This window comes from Palaemon carinicauda, unplaced genomic scaffold (genome assembly GCF_036898095.1).
Source record: "Palaemon carinicauda isolate YSFRI2023 unplaced genomic scaffold, ASM3689809v2 scaffold262, whole genome shotgun sequence".
Taxonomy (NCBI): Eukaryota; Metazoa; Arthropoda; class Malacostraca; order Decapoda; family Palaemonidae; genus Palaemon; species Palaemon carinicauda.
Genome location: NW_027170268.1, coordinates 159,810 through 180,992, shown reverse-complemented (window position 1 = coordinate 180,992; position 21,183 = coordinate 159,810). Strand labels below are relative to the sequence as shown.

General features: G+C 42.7%; 1 long non-coding RNA gene across 2 annotated transcripts in view; it reads left to right on the top strand.

Moving 5' to 3' along the window:
- The window catches only part of LOC137636264 (uncharacterized), a 30,058-nt gene extending 10,067 nt beyond the window's left edge, over positions 1–19,991 (top strand). The window contains exon 3 of one of the 2 annotated variants that reach the window (XR_011043013.1): positions 18,986–19,991. This is a non-coding gene — a long non-coding RNA (uncharacterized lncRNA). Of the gene's footprint in view, positions 1–1,805; positions 1,945–18,985 lie in introns of those variants that run through there. The other variant, XR_011043012.1, reaches the window with a different exon arrangement.
- The last annotated feature ends 1,192 nt before the right edge of the window (positions 19,992–21,183 follow it).

The window sequence follows — 21,183 nt, the reverse complement described above, 5'->3', positions numbered from 1 at the left end:
CAGAGTCTATCAATCCAAGTGGGAAGTCTTCCGAAGCTGGTGCAGAGCCAATGCAGTTTCCTCTACCAGTACCTCTGTAACCCAAGTTGCTGACTTCCTGTTGCATCTTAGGAATGTTAGATCTCTTTCGGCTCCTACGATAAAAGGGTACAGAAGTATGTTGGCAACAGTTTTCCGCCACAGAGGCTTGGATCTTTCCTCCAACAAAGATCTACAGGACATCCTTAAGTCTTTCGAGACCTCTAAAGAACGTCGCTTGTCCACTCCAGGCTGGAATCTAGACGTAGTCTTAAGGTTCCTTATGTCTCCTAGATTTGAACCTCTCCAGTCAGCCTCTTTCAAAGACCTTACTCTCAAAACTCTTTTCCTCGTCTGCCTTGCTACAGCCAAAAGAGTTAGTGAGGTTCACGCCTTCAGCAGGAACATAGGATTCACATCCGAAACAGCTACATGTTCCTTACAGCTCGGGTTTTTGGCAAAAAATGAACTTTCTTCACGTCCTTGGCCTAGGTCGTTCGAAATTCCTAGCCTTTCCAACATGGTGGGTAACGAGCTAGAGAGAGTTCTTTGCCCTGTCAGAGCTCTAAAGTACTATCTTAAAAGGTCAAAACCTATACGAGGACAATCAGAGGCCTTATGGTGTGCCATTAAGAAACCTTCGATGCCTATGTCCAAGAACGCAGTTTCGTATTACATAAGGCTTCTGATTAGAGAAGCTCATTCTCACATGAAGGATGAAGACCTTGCTTTGCTGAAGGTAAGGACACACGAAGTGAGAGCTGTGGCTACTTCGTTGGCCTTCAAACAGAACCGTTCTCTGCAGAATATTATGGATGCAACCTATTGGAGGAGCAAGTCAGTGTTTGCATCATTCTATCTCAAAGATGTCCAGTCTCTTTACGAGAACTGCTACACCTTGGGACCATTCGTAGCAGCGAGTGCAGTAGTAGGTGAGGGCTCAGCCACTACATTCCCTTAATCCCATAACCTTTTTTAACCTTTCTCTTGAATGCTTTTATTGTTGTTTTTGGGTTGTTACGGTAGGCTAAGAAGCCTTCCGCATCCTAGTTGATTTGGCGGGTGGTCAATTCTTTCTTGAGAAGCGCCTAGGTTAGAGGTTGTGTAGAGGTCCTTTAGTATGGGTTGCAACCCTTTATACTTCAGCACCTTAGAGTTGTTCAGCCTCCTAAGAGGAACGCTGCGCTCAGTAAGGAAGACGAACTTATTAAAGGCAGAGTAATGGTTCAAGTCGACTTCCTTACCAGGTACTTATAATTTCATTGTTATTTTGAATAACTGATATTATGAAATACGGGATACTTAGCTTCTTGATTAACATGTACACTGGTTTTCACCCACCTCCCTGGGTGTGAATCAGCTACATGATTATCGGGTAAGATTAATATTGAAAAATGTTATTTTCATTAGTAAAATAAATTTTTGAATATACTTACCCGATAATCATGATTTAATTGACCCACCCTTCCTCCCCATAGAGAACCAGTGGACCGAGGAAAAAATTGAGGTGGTGTTGTCAAGAAGTACTGGAGTACCTGACCACAGATGGCGCTGGTGAGTACACCCCCCTCTTGTATAGCGATCGCTGGCGTATCCCGTCCGTAGAATTCTGTCGGGCAACGGAGTTGACAGCTACATGATTATCGGGTAAGTATATTCAAAAATTTATTTTACTAATGAAAATAACATTTTTCTTATCATTGCTTTCTTTTTTTCAATTCAATAGATTTTACTTGTTTCCAGAAGTATTTCATGACATGCTTATCCATGAATTAAATTATTTTCAGATCATGAAAGTTTGCTGAAGTAAAACGAGCTATTGACCGTAGATTGAACAACAAGTACACTGCAGTTATAGAGAACGCACCAAGAAACCGCACGAATTGAATGCAAAAACCAAGTTCTCTAGGATTACAGTTATCAATTCCATGGCAAGAGACGAGGATTATTTTTTATATAATTTTAAAAAACGCCCCTTTTAAAAAGTAACAAAGGAGGAAGCTATAGTCCATTTCTTTTAGCGATGCATATTTGCACCGACTCGCAACGGTGCCCTTTTAACTCAGAAAAGTTTCCTGATCGCTGATTGGTTGGACAAGATAATTCTAACCAATCAGCGACCAGGAAACTTTTCCGAGCTAAAAGGGCACCGCCGCGAGTCGGTGCACATATGCATTGCTAAAAAAAATGGACTATAGTACCTGGGTTAGAGGTCTGATCATGGAAAATTATCCACATCGTTAATGCACAGTAAATCATATTTGAACTAATTATTAGAAAAAAAAGATTGTATCTCTCTCTCTCTCTCTCTCTCTCTCTCTCTCTCTCTCTCTCTCTCTCTCTCTCTCTCTCTCTCTCTCTCTCTCTCTCTCTCTCTCTCTCTCGTCCTCCCCCCCTCTTCCTCCTCCTCCTCCTCCTCCTCCTCCTCCTCCTCCTCCTCCTCCTTCAATCAATCATAACCCCTAAATGAGGTACAAAAAACTAAGTCAAATTTAAATTCAACATTGTTTAGTTTCTTCCAATTTCTTTTGATTTGTCCAAAAGAATCCTATTTTTTTCTGTTGTTTTTTCCATTAACCCTTTTACCCCCAGGCTCTTTGGAAATTTCCAACCCTTAACCCCCAAGGGTTATTTTTTCCCCAGCACATTTTGCAGTATATTTTTTTTTCAAATTGCTCCAACAGCCTTAATTTTTGTCATAGAGAGGTCAGGTTGGTCTCATTCTCTTGGAAAATGTCTGAATTTTCTCAAAAAAATTATCAAAAATATGAAAAAAAAAAGTTATAGCATTTTTTTGCAAGGACGTACCGGTACGTCCATGGGGGTGAAGGGATGAGTTTTGTGAAACGTACCAGTACGTCCTTTGGGGGTAAAAGGGTTGAATGACCTTATTGCCTTACTTTTTGCCTGTGCATTTTATAACTATCAATATTAGAATAGAGTAATTTCAACTAGTTAAAAATCATAGTGTTCTTGAATGCGAATAGTTCACCAAATGACCGGCGTCAATGACCTTAGATGTCAGGATGCCTGAAAACTTTAAATCAATCAATCACCAAATGAACACTTTAGATCAGATATTTGAACACTACTGGCATACTTCAGAATTTGATGCTTGTAACAACAGTAAGGCGTTGAAATCACAGATCAGAACTCTTATCAAACTGAGCTCAAATTATGTCGGCTTAAACCGTAGTAAATGTTTCAAAGAAATGCTTCATGTATTAGAGGTTTACTGTGAATAAGAGACTGAAAAATATAAATATTTTTACAAGACACATCCGTGTCCCCAATGTTAAATTTACTAGTCATGTGTATATATGATGAATGTCAAATTATTTCGTCTTCATAGGAACATTTATTTTTACCAGACCAGTTGAATACTGTTAGAAATTGTCTGACAGTCCTGTATTTATCATATGGTCTTGATTAAAAACAATTAGAGTTCTAAAGGCTATTTATCAGTGGCAGAGGCAATGGTCAGTGACAATGCCATAGAGACCGACCATATATGAATATGATCAGCGTTCCAAGCCCCCTCTCCACCCAAGCTAGGACCAGGCAGGGCCAGGGATTGGTGGCTGATAACTCACAAGGTAGACCTTTACGCTCCCTCAAACCCCCCATCCTTAGCTCACAAGGATGGTGAGGTTGCAGACACTACAAGAAACTGTCAAGTTTGAGTGGAACTTGAAACCCAGGCTGGCGATCACGAGGAATGGATGGTTCCAATAGCCAAATAAGAGTTAATGTAATCACCCTTTTCCTTTTCAAGCAAGAAGATTATCAATAATGAAAATGGCTACTACATTAAAACAATTGGTTGATTATCATTAATGCATGCGGCAGTGTCCCAGGGCACATGCTACTACATCAACACTGATACTATTTGTATTCATAGCTGCTGCTCTTTAATTCTTAGGTTGTTTGTTTGGTTAGTGAACAAATCATCAATTTACAATTCTTACAACAGCTCAGTCATTATGTTCCCGCAGTGATGTCACGGCAACCTTGCAAGTAATTCAAATTTGCGGCTGGGTAATCGATTCACTTTTCACTTCATAACGCAGTTAATTCTTCGTGAATTCTAATGCTTTCTTTTTTGACGTTGGTATTTAGACATACATTATTAGATCTGTATGTATCATGATGTACTGTAGTGTTATCGTATGTTTGCATGACGTTCACTGCTGTAATATTATATCAAATGTGCGAGAGGGAAGTGGTATTAGTTTCAGATTATTATAATTAATTGCTAAGCTACAATCCTAGTTGGAAAAGCAGAATGCTTTAAGCCCAGGGACCCCAACAAGGAATATAGCCAAGCGAGGAAAGGCAACAAGGAAAAATGAAATATTTTAAGGACCGTAACAGCATTTAAATGAATAATTCCTATTTAAACTACAAATACTTTAACAAAACAAGAGGAAGAGAAATTAGATAGAATAGTGTGCCCGAGTGTACCCTCAAGCAAGAGAACTTGTTAATCCCTTTCTCACCTGATGTGGTCCATTTCATGCATCGTTTTCTTGAGGTATACTCGTTCTTTGTTGGGCGGTTTATGTTGAGTAGTAGCTGGTTTGCTGCTTTGTCTGGTGTTATGACAGGTACTCTTGTTCGAGTAGTAGCTGGTTTGCTGCTCTGTCGGGTGTCATGGCAGCTACTCTTGTCGAGTCGTAGCTGCTGGTTTGCTGCTCTGTCGGGTGTCATGGCAGGTACTCTTGTTTGAGTAGTAGCTGGTTTGCTGCTCTGTTGGGTGTCATGGCAGGTACTCTTGTCGAGTAGTAGCTGGTTTGCTGCTCTGTCGGGTGTCATGGCAGGTACTCTTGTTTGAGTAGTAGCTGGTTTGCTGCTCTGTTGGGTGTCACGGCAGCTACTCTTGTTGAGTCGTAGCTGGTTTGCTGCTCTGTTGGGTGTCACGGCAGCTACTCTTGTTGAGTCGTAGCTGGTTTGCTGCTCTGTTGGGTGTCACGGCAGCTACTCTTGTTGAGTCGTAGCTGGTTTGCTGCTCTGTTGGGTGTCATGGCAGGTACTCTTGTTTGAGTAGTAGCTGGTTTGCTGCTCTGTTGGGTGTCATGGCAGGTACTCTTGTTGAGTCGTAGCTGGTTTGCTGCTCTGTTGGGTGTCACGGCAGCTACTCTTGTTGAGTCGTAGCTGGTTTGCTGCTCTGTTGGGTGTCACGGCAGCTACTCTTGTTGAGTCGTAGCTGGTTTGCTGCTCTGTTGGGTGTCACGGCAGCTACTCTTGTTGAGTCGTAGCTGGTTTGCTGCTCTGTTGGGTGTCACGGCAGCTACTCTTGTTGAGTCGTAGCTGGTTTGCTGCTCTGTCGGGTGTCATGGCAGCTACTCTTGTGAGTAGTAGCTGGTTTGCTGCTCTGTTGGGTGTCATGGCAGCTACTCTTGTGGAGTTGTAGCTGCTGGTTTGCTGCTCTTGTCGGGTGTCATGGCAGCTACTCTTGTCGAGTAGTAGCTGGTTTGCTGCTCTGTCTGGTGTCATGGCAGGTACTCTTGTTGAGTAGTAGCTGGTTTGCTGCTCTGTTGGGTGTCATGGCAGCTACTCTTGTGGAGTAGTAGCTGGTTTGCTGCTCTGTTGGGTGTCATGGCAGCTACCCTTGTTGGGTAGTAGCTGGTTGGCTGCTCTGCTGGGTGTCATGGCAGCTACCCTTGTTGAATAGTAGCTGGTTTGCTGCTTTGTCTGGTGTTATGGCAGGTACTCTTGTTCAAGTGTTCTGTTCAGTGTTCAGTTTCTTTATAGTAGTCCAAGCCTTCTTGTTGTTATATTCTCTTGCTTGAGGGTGCTCTCAGGCACACTATTTTATCTTATTTCTCTTCCTCTTATTTTTTTAAGTTTTAATAGCTTATATATGAAAGATCTATTTTGATGACACTGATCTTGAGATATTTTATTTTAAGTATTCATGACTTCATTTATAGTTTATTTATTTCCTTGTTTCCTATCCTCACTGAGCTATTTTTCCCCTGTTCAACCCCAGGGCTTATAGCATCCTGCTTTTTCCAACTAGGGTTTTAGCTTAGCTAATAATAATAGTATAGTTCATTTCTGAGATCTTGGGCAAGGGATGAAGGTATATCTGCAACCTCATGGGATATATTTTTTGTAATTGGGAAATTAAAAAGATAAAACTTTTATCATGGCTTTTTGAAAGGTAAATTATTTTTATGAATCATGTTATAGTTTTATGTTATATAGAGACCAGAGTCAGTTCATTCAATTGATCCCTGGAAAGAGCTATTTATTGATTTTCTGTGAGAATTCAAGGAGTACCATAAGAAGAACTAGAAAACAGTCCACAATGCCTCCCTTGTCCAGCTGATATAGATGGTATACTGGGGTGGATTCTTGCTCGTAGAAATTTTGATGTTTAGGTTCAACTTTGAAACTTTATTTGTGACAAGTTCATGTGTATAATTAAAGCATACCAATGAATGTGTAAGGCAATGTGTAGGATTTCTCTTTTATTAACCCTTTTACCCCCAAAGGACGTACTGGTACATTTCACAAAAGCCATCCCTTTACCCCCATGGACGTACCGGTACGTCCTTGCAAAAAAATGCTATAAATTTTTTTTTTTCATATTTTTGATAATTTTTTGAGAAAATTCAGGCATTTTCCAAGAGAATGAGACCAACCTGACCCCTCTCTGACAAAAATTAGGGCTGTTAGAGCAATTTAAAAAAAATATACTGCTAAATGTGCTGGGAAAAAAATACCCCCCTGGGGGTTAAGGGTTGGAAAGTTCCAAATAGCCTGGGGGTAAAAGGGTTAATATTACTTTTTCAATATTAAACTTACCCGATAATCATGTAGCTGTCAACTCCGTTGCCCGACAGAATTCTATGGAGGGATACGCCAGCTATCACAATACTAGAAGGGGGTGTACTTACCAGCGCCACCTGTGGCCAGGTACTCAAGTACTTCTTGTTGACACCTCCTCAATTATTCCTCTGTCGTGCTTCCGGCAAGACGTTCTGGGATACGCTCATGATCTTCGAGTATTTTCACGGCTAATTGGTGAAGTATTCTCTCAGATTTCGGCTGTCGCTTTACTGGAAACCTTCTTATATTAGCTAGATAGCTTTTATATAGTCCTGATTAACGGTTAACGATCTTTTGCTTGATTTTGGAACCCCCTTTGGCTAACTCTTTGGATTCAAGATGTCTGACATTTCGCAAGCCCCCTCCCATAGACGATGTAGGTCTTGCAATAGGCGTATTCCGAAGGCCTCGGTAGATCCTCACACCGCTTGTTCTGACTGTAGGGACAGGCCCTGTCAGTTAGAAAATCGATGTGAGGAATGCGCCGGACTTTCGGAACTGGAATTTGTCCGTCTTTTGAAATATTCATCTAAGTTAGAGAGAGGTAGAGTTAGGAGGAGTTCTTCTCACTCTTCACTTTTTTCCTCTCCTCATGATCCCCTACCTTTTCCTACCCCTGTAGTGGCTACCCCCGAACCTACTGTTTGCCCTCCGCCTGATATGTCTGTTGTTTTGCGTGCTATTCAGGCCTTAGGCGATAAAGTAGAGTCAGTGGTAAGTGATCATAAGTCTCTGATGGCCGAAGTCAAGGAACTTAAGGTCAAGAGTGCAGTGGGTGGAATTAGTGCCAGTGCTGTGACGAGTGCTAGTGTCAGTGCAGTGCCAAGTGCTAGTGTCAGTGCCAGTGTGGTGCGTGAGGATACTTCTGTGCGAGCCAGTCGTCCTCCCAGTCCGGGACCTCTTGCAAGCTCCCAAGCCCAGGGGAGAAGCAATGTCGAAGGGCATAAGGGTTCGGCAGGCCTTGTTAGGCGCACAGAAGTATCCTCGGTGGTTGCGGGCGTGTCTTCCAAAGAGCGTCACTCCCACCCGCAGACGATTGAGCCCGTCTTTTTCTCGTCCGCTGATCAACTGTCAGGGAAGAAACGTTGGTCTCAGGTCTCGAGACCACTTAAACGCAGAGTCCAGTCCGCGAGTGCTCAGCCAGGTTGCAGTCATTGGCTCAGCTCTGACTCGCCGCAGTCATCTGTCGACTGCACTCCGCCCAAGAGGAGTAAGGTTCTGCTACAACAGAGCTCGACTGTTAAGGCTTTACCTCAGCCTACTGTAGTTTCTGCCGACCCCAAGTGGACTCTTCTACAGTCCATGCAAGCACAGCTTTCGGACTTGATGCGTGAGTGTCGGGCTGAGAGTGTTGCGCCTCCGCCTCCGCCTACACTCCTTCCGCCTGCGCTCGCTCCGCCTGCGCTCGCTCCGCCTGATCGCAGTACCACCTGCCAGGCGTACGATGTTGAGCCTCGTTCTGAGTTTGCTGTTCCCAGTGGTGTTCAGCCTCCGCCTTCTTTAAGGCAACCTTTACTATGGGATCAGGAGGATTATACCTCTCTTCCTCCGCCTCCACTTGCTGCTCCACCAGTGGTGCAACACTCGGTTGAGGTACAACAACCTCTCCCGTCCATGAGTCAGTCTCCTCAGCTCTCGCTGCAGCGAGCTCAACCCTCCACAAGGCAAGCACCACTACACCTTAGCCTTGCGCCTCAGGAGCCTCAGCTTGCGAGACATTTACCTTGTTCTGCGCAGCCTCTACCTCATCGCGCTCCGCTCACACCACAGGAACAGGAACTTGCTACTCCGCTTCCGCCAACAGCTCAGCAAGCGCTACCCTTGGGTTCAACCAGGAGTCAGCCTCCTCCACCCATGCGCCTTCCTTCTGCTTCGTCTTTTATTCAGCCTTTGCAGTCTGAGCCTCAGGTTTTCCCTCAACAGTTACTTGAAGAGGAAACCACTAATATTGTTCCTACTCGTTCTGACTCTGCTGTTCAGCATTCTTGTCCGATCTCTTCGCTACACTCTGGTGATGAGGCGTCTGATGATGAGGAGGCACACCTGGATCCCTCGTCAGACGTGGATGAATCCAAGCCTTCTCCACAGTCTATTGACTTTCGTAAGGTCTTGGCTCTGCTTAGGGAGGTTTACCCAGACCACTTTGTCTCTGCTATTCCCCGCTCTCCGCCATCTGAGTTTTCGCTGGGCATACAACAAGCTAAGTCCACCTATACTAAGCTAGTCCTAGCAAGGTCCTCTAAGAGAGCGTTAAGGATCTTAGGGGAGTGGCTGCAGACTAAGCAACACCTTGGCAAAACTTCTTTCATGTTCCCTCCGACTAAGCTCACTTCGAAAGCGAGCGTTTGGTATGCCACAGGAGAAGCACCAGGCTTGGGAGTACCTGCCTCTGCCCAGGCTGACTTCTCAAGTCTGGTAGACTCGCCTCGGAGAACTGCAATGAGGCGCTCTAAGGTTTGCTGGACCTTCTCAGACCTTGATCACTTACTGAAGGGAGTATTTAGAGCATTTGAGATGTTCAACTTTCTAGACTGGTGTCTGGGGGCCCTCAGCAAGAAGACCTCTCCTGCGGACAAGGATTCTGCCATGCTATTAATGTCCTGCATGGATAAGGCCATTAGGGATGGATCTGGTGAGCTTGCGTCGATGTTTGTATCAGGGGTTTTGAAGAAAAGGGAACAGCTGTGTACCTTCCTTTCCTCCAGCATTACACCTTGTCAAAGGTCACAACTCCTTTTTGCTCCGCTCTCGAAGTTCCTCTTCCCCGAAGAGCTGGTTAAGGACTTGTCTGCTGCCCTGATACAAAAGGACACACACGATCTTGTAGCCTCATCGGCCCGTAAGTCTAAGGTTGCTACCTCAGTCCCCAAGACTTATCGCTCCCCAGTGGCTGATACCCCTGCTACGAGGTTCATACCGCCCTTTCGTGGTAGAGCCCCCAGCCGAGGAAGCTCCCGTCCAGACTCTTACAGGAGCAAGTCTAGGAAAGGCTCCAAGACATTTAAAGGAAAAAACTGACTCTCCGCATCTCCAGACAGCAGTAGGAGCCAGACTCAAGATCTTCTGGCGAGCCTGGGAGAAGAGAGGTGCAGACGCCCAGTCTGTCAGTTGGCTGAGGGACGGTTACAGGATTCCATTCTGCCTCAAACCACCTCTGACCACATCTCCCATCAACCTCTCTCCCAACTACAAAGAAGAGGACAAGAGGCTAGCATTGCACCAGGAGGTGTCGCTACTTGTGCAGAAGAAGGCAGTGGTTATAGTCCGGGACCATCAATCCCCGGGCTTCTACAACCGTCTCTTTCTTGTGGCCAAGAAGACAGGAGGTTGGAGACCGGTGCTGGACGTCAGCGCGCTCAACGCGTATGTCACCAAGCAGACGTTCACGATGGAGACGACGAAGTCGGTCCTAGCAGCGGTCAGACAGGAGGACTGGATGGTCTCGTTGGACTTGAAAGATGCCTACTTTCACGTTCCTATTCATCCAGACTCCCAACCTTTCCTGAGATTCGTTTTTGGAAAGGTTGTCTACCAATTCCAAGCCCTGTGTTTTGGCCTAAGCACAGCTCCTATGGTGTTCACTCATCTGATGAGGAATATAGCAAAATTCCTACACTTATCGGACATCAGAGCCTCCCTCTACTTAGACGACTGGCTGTTGAGAGCCTCCACGAGTCGTCGCTGTCTGGAGAATCTCAACTGGACTTTGGACTTAATCAGACTACTGGGTCTGTTAGTCAACATAGAAAAGTCTCAGCTCATTCCCTCCCAATCCATTGTGTACCTGGGAATGGAGATTCGGAGTCAGGATTTTCGGGCTTTTCCATCGGCCCCCAGGATAAGCCAAGCCCTAGAGTGCATCATGAGCATGCTGAAGAGGAGCAGTTGCTCGGTGAGACAGTGGATGAGTCTCACAGGGACCCTTTCATCACTGGCCCTGTTCGTCGAGCTAGGAAGACTCCACCTCCGCCCTCTTCAATTCCATCTTGCAGCTCATTGGGACAAGGGTTCGACTCTCGAAGCAGTCTCTATCCCAATCACCCAAGAGATGAAGACCACTCTCCTGTGGTGGAAGAACAATCTCCTTCTCAGGGAGGGCCTATCGTTGGCTATTCAGACCCCCAATCTTCATCTCTTCTCAGATGCATCGGACTCGGGCTGGGGTGCGACCTTGAACGGACGGGAATGCTCGGGAACGTGGAACGAGGAACAGGGATTGCTCCACATCAACTGCAAGGAGCTACTAGCAGTTCATTTAGCCCTGCTGAACTTCAAGTCCCTCCTGCTAGGCAAAGTGGTGGAGGTGAACTCAGACAACACCACAGCCTTGGCTTATATCTCCAAGCAAGGAGGGACCCATTCGAGGAGCCTATTCGAGATCGCAAGGGACCTCCTCATTTGGTCAAGAGGTCTAAACCTCACTCTGGTCACGAGGTTCATTCAGGGCAATATGAACGTCTCAGCAGATCGCCTAAGCAGAAGGAATCAGGTCATTCCCACGGAATGGACCCTCCACAAGAGTGTGTGCAACAGACTTTGGACCTTGTGGGGTCAACCTACCATAGATCTGTTTGCCACCTCCATAACCAAGAGACTTCCGCTGTACTGTTCCCCTGTTCCAGACCCTGCAGCAGTTCATGTGGATGCTTTTCTACTGAACTGGTCCCATCTCGACCTTTACGCATTCCCACCGTTCAAGATAATAAACAAAGTTCTGCAGAAATTCATCTCGCACGAAGGGACACGGCTGACGCTGGTTGCTCCCCTTTGGCCTGCAAGAGAATGGTTCACAGAGGTACTTCAATGGCTAGTCGACATCCCCAGGACTCTACCTCTAAGAGTGGACCTTCTACGTCAACCTCACGTAGACAGGTTGCACCCAAACCTCCACGCTCTTCGGCTGACTGCCTTCAGACTGTCGAAAGATTCGCTAGAGCTAGAGGCTTTTCGAAGGAGGCAGCCAGTGCGATTGCCAGAGCAAGAAGGGTTTCCACTCGTAGAGTCTACCAATCTAAGTGGGAAGTCTTCCGAAGCTGGTGTAGAGCCAATTCAATATCCTCTACCAATACCTCTGTGACCCAAATAGCTGACTTCCTTCTACATCTTAGGAATGAGAGATCCCTTTCAGCCCCTACGATTAAAGGGTATAGGAGTATGTTGGCTTCAGTTCTCCGCCACAGAGGTTTGGACCTTTCTTGCAACAAGGACCTTCAAGACATTCTTAAGTCTTTTGAGATGTCTAAAGAGCGTCGTCTATCCACTCCAGGCTGGAACCTAGACGTAGTCTTAAGGTTCCTTATGTCATCTAGGTTCGAACCTCTCCAGTCAGCTTCCTTCAAGGACCTTACCCTCAAGACTCTTTTTCTCGTCTGCCTTGCAACAGCTAAGAGAGTCAGTGAGGTTCATGCCTTCAGCAAGAACATTGGTTTCACGACCGAATCTGCAACATGTTCTTTTCAGCTCGGATTCCTAGCAAAGAACGAACTTCCTTCACGTCCTTGGCCTAGATCGTTTGATATACCTAGCCTCTCCAACATGGTAGGTAACGAACTAGAGAGAGTTCTTTGCCCTGTCAGAGCTCTCAAATATTATCTTAAGAGGTCAAAACCTCTTCGAGGACAGTCAGAAGCCTTATGGTGTGCCATCAAGAAACCTTCGAGGCCCATGTCCAAGAACGGGGTTTCGTATTATATAAGGCTTCTGATTAGAGAAGCCCATTCTCACTTAAAGGAGGAAGACCTTGCATTGCTGAAGGTAAGGACCCACGAAGTAAGAGCCGTAGCTACTTCGATGGCCTTTAATAAAAACCGTTCTCTGCAGAGCATAATGGATGCAACCTATTGGAGGAGCAAGTCAGTGTTTGCATCATTTTATCTTAAAGATGTCCAGTCTCTTTATGAGAACTGCTACACCCTGGGACCATTCGTAGCAGCGAGTGCAGTAGTAGGTGAGGGCTCAGCCACTACATTCCCTTAATCCCATAACCTTTTTTAACCTTTCTCTTGAATGCTTTTATTGTTGTTTTTATGGTTGTTACGGTAGGCTAAGAAGCCTTCCGCATCCTTTTGATTTGGCGGGTGGTCTATTCATTCTTGAGAAGCGCCTGGGTTAGAGGTTTTGTAGAGGTCCTTTAGTAGGGGTTGCAACCCTATATACTTTAGCACCTTTGGGTTGATTCAGCCTCCAAGAGGAACGCTGCGCTCAGTAAGGAAGACGAACTTAAAAAAGAGGCAGAGTAACGGTTCAATTCGACTTCCTTACCAGGTACTTATTATTTCATTGTTATTTGAGATAACTGTTATATGAAATATGGGATACTTAGCTATCCTTTAATCTTGTACACTGGTTTTCACCCACCTCCCTGGGTGTGAATCAGCTACATGATTATCGGGTAAGTTTAATATTGAAAAATGTTATTTTTATTAATAAAATAAATTTTTGAATATACTTACCCGATAATCATGATTTAATCGACCCTCCCTTCCTCCCCATAGAGAACCAGTGGACCGAGGAATAATTGAGGAGGTGTCAACAAGAAGTACTTGAGTACCTGGCCACAGGTGGCGCTGGTAAGTACACCCCCTTCTAGTATTGTGATAGCTGGCGTATCCCTCCATAGAATTCTGTCGGGCAACGGAGTTGACAGCTACATGATTATCGGGTAAGTATATTCAAAAATTTATTTTATTAATAAAAATAACATATTACTAGCTAAGCTAGAACCCCAGCTGGAAAAGTAGGATGTTATAAGCCCAAAGGTTCCAATAAGGAAAATAGCCCAATAGAGAAAGGAAATAAGGAAACAGATAGAATGGTGTGTCCGAGTGTTCCCTAAAGCAAGAGAACTCTAATCAAAGGCAGTGAAAGACCATGGTACAGAGGTTATGGCACTACCCAAGACTAGAGAAGAATGGTTTGATTTTGGAGTGGCCTAGAAGAGCTCCTTTCTCTTCTACCCTTAGTAAGTGGAAATTAGCTACTGAACAATAACAAAACAGAAATTAACCCTTTGAGCAAAGAAGAATTGTTTGTTTAGCTTAAGTGTTGTCATGTGTATGAGTACAGAGGAGACTGTGGAAAGAATATGCCAGGCTATTCGGTGGATGTGTCGGCAAAGGAAAACTGAACCGTAACCAGAACGAGATTCAATGTAGTACTGCCGGCCAGTCAAAGGACCCTATAACTCTAGTTAGTATGAACGGGTGGCTAGTGCCTTGGCCTACCTACTACCTGTAATATTAACAGTGAAAATTGGTATTTGTCACAAGTGCGTGTTGCTGAAATGCAAAAGAATTGTCACGTACTGTATTTGGGACGAGGGGCAATTGTCAAAATCTTAAAGTATGAGATAGAATTTTTGACTAACCCTTCATATATTTCCCCATTTTGATACTTTGTACCTATAATAATGCAGTTGATGCATTTGAAATTTGCAGCAGGGCCTACTGGAACTGCGTCACAATCGCTCGCCATTCATTCCTATTTCTAGCACGCTCTCTTGCCTCTCTCACATCTATCCTCCTATCACTCAGAGCTTCCTTCACTCCATCCATCCACCCAAACCTTGGCCTTCCTCTCGTACTTTATAGATATGATTCTCAAATTATCCCGGCCCTTCCGGAACGGAAGGAGATATTGAGGAAGGAGAGGACTAATTGGTGAGGGACCTATGGTCGTGGTTCTAACACGCCCCAGTTACTATACCAACACTCAGAGTGAGCGAGCTGGGTTTATTCCGGGCATTCCATGCAACTTTTTTTTCTCAGGTATATTTAGCAGTATTTATACCTTAGAAATGGTGCTTTAAGGAGCATTTCACTAGGCGACACAGGTTCCTCGCCCAGAAATAGATTTTTCTTTCGTCAAAATCCCTTTTGTTCCGTAACCGAAATACAAACCACGCTATTTACATTGGGTATTACTTTCGGCATAGCTGAAATGACGAGTCATTAGATTTTAACGAGGGTTTCCTACCCAGCGCTAGTTAGCAGGGGTAGGGGGAGGGGTAGCTTGCTACCCCTCCCTCCCTCACACACCGGGGAAATGTCTCACTTCACTTTTGGCTTGGACAATGGACAGACGTGCCTGTCTTTGTCCTCGCTTGGCAGCCATTATTTGTTTTGTCTTTACCCCTCCCCCTACCCCTGCTAACTAGCGCGGGGTAGGAAACCCTTGTAAAAATCTAATGGCTCGTCATTTCAGCTATGCCGAAAGTAATACCCAATGTAAATAGCTAAGGTTTGTATGGTTAGGAAAAATACAAATTATCTCCGAATTTGTCATTTTTTTACCGATTCTTAAATTGGCCTTTCAAAGTATTAGTTACAGATTGAAGTACGTTTAAGATAGTTATCATCATTTAATATCATTACGTTTTTCATGCAAAGAAGTCATACCCAGGTGAGAGGTGGTACCCCGAGAGGTACACTTGGAAACCACAATCTCCCACAAATTGCCGAACCAGCTGGTTGTAGTTAGGAAAGGGGGAGGGGCTGGGAAGGGTTGAATCTGTGTGTGTACATCTATATAAATATTTATACGTAGTTTATTAATAATGGAAATATTAATTAAACTACAGTATAAAACCTACTCTCTCGGGCTAGATTCTCTTGCTTGAGGGTACACTTTTCTATCATTTCTCTTTCGCATGTTATTCTTCAAGTTATTATAGTTTACATATGAAAGATCTATTTTAGTGCTCTACTGTTCTTAAAATATTTTAATTGTTTATAACTTCTCAATTGTAGTTTGTTTATTTCCTTTCCTCACTTAGCTATTCTTTCCTGTTAAATCCCTCGGACTTGTAGCATCCTGTTTTTGTAGCTAGGGTTTTAGCTTAGCTAGTAGTAGTAATAATATACTACTAACTAGTATCCCCCGAATATCTCGTGCAGGTCAGTCCAGTCATTTATCATACCCTCTCGGTTCTGTTGGGAGCCATGTCTACAATGCAGGGGAAATGGCGAATTCTAGTAATCATTGTTGGCAAAACATAAAGCTAGGCTTGAAAGTGGTCCAGTGGTTACTTTCCACTTGGTATGGATTTAAAGGCTCGAGGCATGATCATGAATGGCAGAGACAAGGGGCGGTGACAATGCCCTATACTTCATGGCAAATGAGATAACATGTTCTTTTCAATATAGTTGGACAATTCGATCTTCAGTGGTAAGCCTACTGCCTTTGGGTGAAAAGTTTTATAATGTGTGTCCATTTTGTATAGTTTTTCCACACTGATACAGTATTATTATTGTTATTATTATTATTATTTGTCGATGTCTGCTAAAGAAGGTGATGAATGCAAGAGCTGATGGGAGAAGTACAAGAGGAAGGCCAAGGTTTGGGTGGATGGATGGTGTGAAGAAAGCTCTGGGTGAAAGGAGGATAGATGTGAGAGAGGCAAGAGAGCGTGCTAGAAATAGGAATGAATGGCGAGCGATTGTGACGCAGTTCCGGTAGGCCCTGCTGCTTCCTCCGGTGCCTTAGATGACCGCGGTAGCAGCAGTAGGGGATTCAGCATTATGAAGCTTCATCTGTGGTGGATAATGTGGGAGGTTGGGCTGTGGCACCCTAGCAGTACCAGCTGAACTCGGTTGAGTCCCTGGTTAGGCTGAAGGAACGTAGAGAGTAGAGGTCCCCTTTTTGTTTTGTTTCATTGTTGATGTCGGCTACCCCCCAAAATTGGGGGAAGTGCCTTTGGTATATATGTGTATGTGTGTGTATTATTATTATTATTATTATTATTATTATTATTATTATTATTATTATTATTATTATTACTAGCTAATCTACAATTCTAGATTACAAGCCTAGTGAGGAAAGGGAATAAGGAAATAAACTACTGTACAAAAGAAGAAATGAACAATTAAAATAGAATGTGTTAGGAACAGTAACAACACTAAAATAGAGCCTTCATAAATAAAGTATAAAAAAGAGACTTATGCCAGCCTCTTCAACATAGAAAACATATACCTTGTTTTAAACCTGGTATGCACAAGGCAACCGTAAGTGCAACATTCTTAGCATTCCCCTGTTCATCTTCAGGATAACATCTTTTACATTTCATATTCCTTGTGCAGTTCCCTTTTAACTTCTGACCATTTGCTACTTCTGTAAAATGATCTCGGGGGCTTAAAAGACTTGTGAAAAGTTTCAAACTTAAGCTCATCCTTTTCAATGTGTGATGTGCAACCACCGTCGTCTAATAATAAATCAGTTTAACCCTTTTACCCCCAAAGGATGTACTGGTACGTTTCACAAAAGCCATCCCTTTACCCCCATGGACGTACCGGTATGTCATTGCAAAAAAATGCTATAAAAATTTTTTTTTTCATATTTTTGATAATTTTTTACGAAAATTCAGGCATTTTCCAAGAGAATGAGACCAGCCTGACCTCTCTATGACAAAAATTAAGGCTGTTAGAGCAATATAAAAAAAATATACTGCAAAATGTGCTGGGAAAAAAATAACCCCCTCGGGGTTAAGGGTTGGAAATTTCCAAAGAGCCTGCGGGTAAAATAGTTAAAACATGTACTTATTTCATTACTGTTATAATTAGAGTTAGTGAAGTTTGGGCTACCATTATCACTGTTAGTAGCAGGTCCACTTAACTTAGGCCGAGAGTTATGATATTTTCTGTATTATTATTACTTGCTAAGCTACAACCTTGGAAAAGCAGGATGCTATAAGCCCAAGGTCCCCAAAAAGGAAAAATAACCCAGTGAGGAAAGGAAATAGGTGAACGATATAAGAAGTAATGAACAAGTAAAAATTAATTATTCTAAAAAACATTAAAGTTAAAATGATCTTCATGACTTCATAAAGCAATCTTCAGCCCTTCATACCTTTAAGGAGGATTTAGTCGATTAGCAATTTCCACAAAACTCTAAAAGTTCCTTGAAACTTCAACAAATGTAACATTCCGATATACGATCACAAATCCAACGGAAATCGTAAATCTGTGATATTGTATCCGAAGTTCATAATGAAATATTTCAAGAAAACATATAATTTAATGCAGTAAATACGACGAAATTCGCAATATGAAACGCGACTATTTGTTGACGTTTGCAATTGAAAATCATTGGCATGTGAGTTAGGTGAAGCCTCTACGGGCTGCAAGATTGCAAGAACCCGTGTCTGGCCGAAAGGGCCAGGCAATCTTCAACAACAATAGGTGAAGCCTACTCTAGGCCAAAATTTAATAGACTTCGACTTACAAACAGTTTCTTGGAACCTTATCGAGTTTTTAAGTCGAGGTCTTAATGTGCACACAACCATCAGGTCATTATTCGTCTCGCCTCGTTCCTTATGCGGCGGCAAAGCTTTATCTGTTGTAGCTTATGATACATCAGCATTCTTATCTTCCATTTATGTGTATGTAAATGATTTCCATAAAGCTTAAACTCTGTGATATATCCCTAAGGTAATATCGTCTCATTAACTTGATAGCTTCTACTCCGTCATCTCAAGCCTCCGGTTTTATTAGCCCATGGGAGAGACTATGAAAACAGTTTATTAGGTAGTCATACAGTTTGTTTTGCTCTTGGGAGGAACATAGAGAGTAGAGGTCCCCTTTTTTGTTTTTGTTTCATTTGTTGGTGTCGGCTACCCCCCAAAATTGGGGAAGTGCCTTGGTATATGTATGTATGTATGTTGTTAAATTAAAGTCATTTGGCCGTTTGTCAGCTTATTTATCATATGTTGAATGCAAGTTAAGAATGTGCATTGTGGCCACAGTCTTTTCCTTTATATCATAATTATTGGCATCGCCATAAAATGGTTTTGCCAATAACCTTGGCTCGTAACCTGTTGGCCTATTCACGGCGATAAATAATTAGCATTAAATACTCTCTCTTCAAGGATGCGTTGGATAAATTAAGATAAAGGAGGTTATAATGAAACTGGGTCCTTCTCTCAACACTTTATTTGGAACTAAGAAAATTTACAATCTGCTCAAATGAGTTAGGGTGCTTACATGATTAAAATGGATAATGAAGTACAGTATCAGAGAAAATTGACAGAACAGTAAAGCCAGTCTTTGATTATTCTTACCCATTGCAAGCTATTCTGTGGAACAGCAACATTTTCCAAATGTCCAGCAATGCTCTAATGTAGGATTTTCCATTTCAGGAGACCCCGATGATGATATGCACTTCTTCCTCGAGGCAAGATCCGGAGAAATAAGGTCAAACGGAGAAGAAATATTGCCAGGATAGAAGCTTCTCTGAACTCTTGTACCTTATACCCCCCTTTAGTTAAGTTTTGATCCTATTCGTGGCTGGGGTATTTCCTTTCCTTATTGCTTTCAGCCTGAAATCTGCCACTACCAGTTTATGAGGTTCTATGGATTTATTTGTAATCTTACAATCCGTAATGGTTTTCCTGGCTATCTAACACAAAGTCAATCTTTGAAACATTTTGTCCATTTTATAAGTTACTCAATGACTTCACCTTTTCTCAAACTTCTGTATTCATGACAATTCATAGCTTCTGCTAATTCCATCAGTCTTTCACCTTCCTGATTGTTTCTTCCAAAACTCTTATCCCCAGATAACACTAGCAGTTCACTCCTTCGAGCTCTTCCTATGCATTCTAGTAGTTTCCCTCTAAATTCATGCTGTTTTTCGCCACGCCTTTAAGGGACACATGCCGAGAGGATATGCCATATTATCTTTCTCATGAGCTTGATTTCTGACATTTTCCTGCAAATCTGAAAGTAGAATAATTCCTCCCACATTTCTCCTTGTATTTTCCCTTGCATAGTAAACTTTATATCCTTCCCCAAGATTTCTTGCACGTTTCCCCTTCCGGTTTCTCTCCTGTATATATAAAAATCCTTCTTTTCCTTCTATGCATGACATCTACTGACTACTTGAGCCTAAGGGACAGTGTAGAGAGATTTAATAACTTTGTTCCATAGGGTGCTAATAGTATAAAATGATTATGAATTTGATCCCATAGGTTTATGTAAGTACAATATTCATGCCAAGCAAGGAAGATTGTAGTAATTGTGTTTGGAATAATAAAAAAATGTAGACTTTATTCAAGTTGAGTGTACAGCCCAAAAAATATATGCAGTGATGGAGACCTGAGAAGTTTTCTTTCATTAATAAACTAACAATTCTTTTGGAATTTAGCAGTTGTTTCAAAAACCCTCCAGACATATCCTTAATTGTATTTTGTTCCTACACAAGTTCAAACCCTCATTATATATGTATGAGTTTACTCCTGAGTCATTTAGTTACGACCAGAATTTAAGTTGTTTGATTCTGATAACATTGTATGCTTACCAACTGCCTCACCCCTGTGTAGGAGTGGCCGAGTCAGTGAGACGGCGCTATTTGTCTCCTGGTCTCCTTAGTAGACGTACATGTTTACTACCGCTTCCTCGCTATGATTTTATGTTGCTGCTTTGTGCTTTATGTAGGAGTAATTACGAGAGCTGTTCAAAGTAGTGTGAGACTTTTGGAGACCAGTTTTAGATGTTTTTCATCACAAGTTCCTATTTTAAACCAGGTTCTCCATAGAGACCACTTTCACAGTGTTAGCTGCAATTCAAAGGTAGAGATAAGTTGTAAATACCTGTGCTCTGTCAGTGGGCTGGATCAGGATTCAATAACTTAATCTTTGTAGAAAATATTCATGATAATTTTGATCGCTCTCAAACAAAAACAACTCGACTACTTCCCACCAAAGTACATAATGTCAGCATATGTTAAAGATACTGAGGTACACCAGTTTTATAGAGAAAATAGAACTTGGACATTTTTAGTGCAGACACTAAATACCTCAAGTTTGTTAGAAGACAGAATTTGTCAGTTTAAGTTATGTTTTGAATGCTCTTCATTGAATGTTTTCAGAAGTCACAGCCCCAGTAGCAGAGTGGTTATTATTATTATTATTGTTATTATTATTATTACAGTATTATTATAAGAGTTATTACTTCCTAAGCTACATCCCTAGTTGGAAAAGTAGGATGTTATAAACCCAAGGCCCCCAACAGGGAAAATAGCTATGTGAGGAAAGGAAATAAGGAAATCTACTACAAGAGAAGTTAAAGAATAATAACATGAAAAAAAATCTTTCATATATAAACTATAGAAACTCAAAATAACAAGAAGAGAAATAAGATAATAGTGTGCCTGTGTACCTTCAAGCAAGAGGAAATTTTTCTTAAAGACACTGAGTGCTTCCAAACAATTGAGTGGTCATTCTTTGACGACCGTTTCGTGGAACTTCTTAACGAGGCTCAGGATTGTAGTCTATTTTGAGAAGTCCTGTTTGAATCAGACTCTGTTAATGTTTTATCTGGGTAGGACGATAACCTC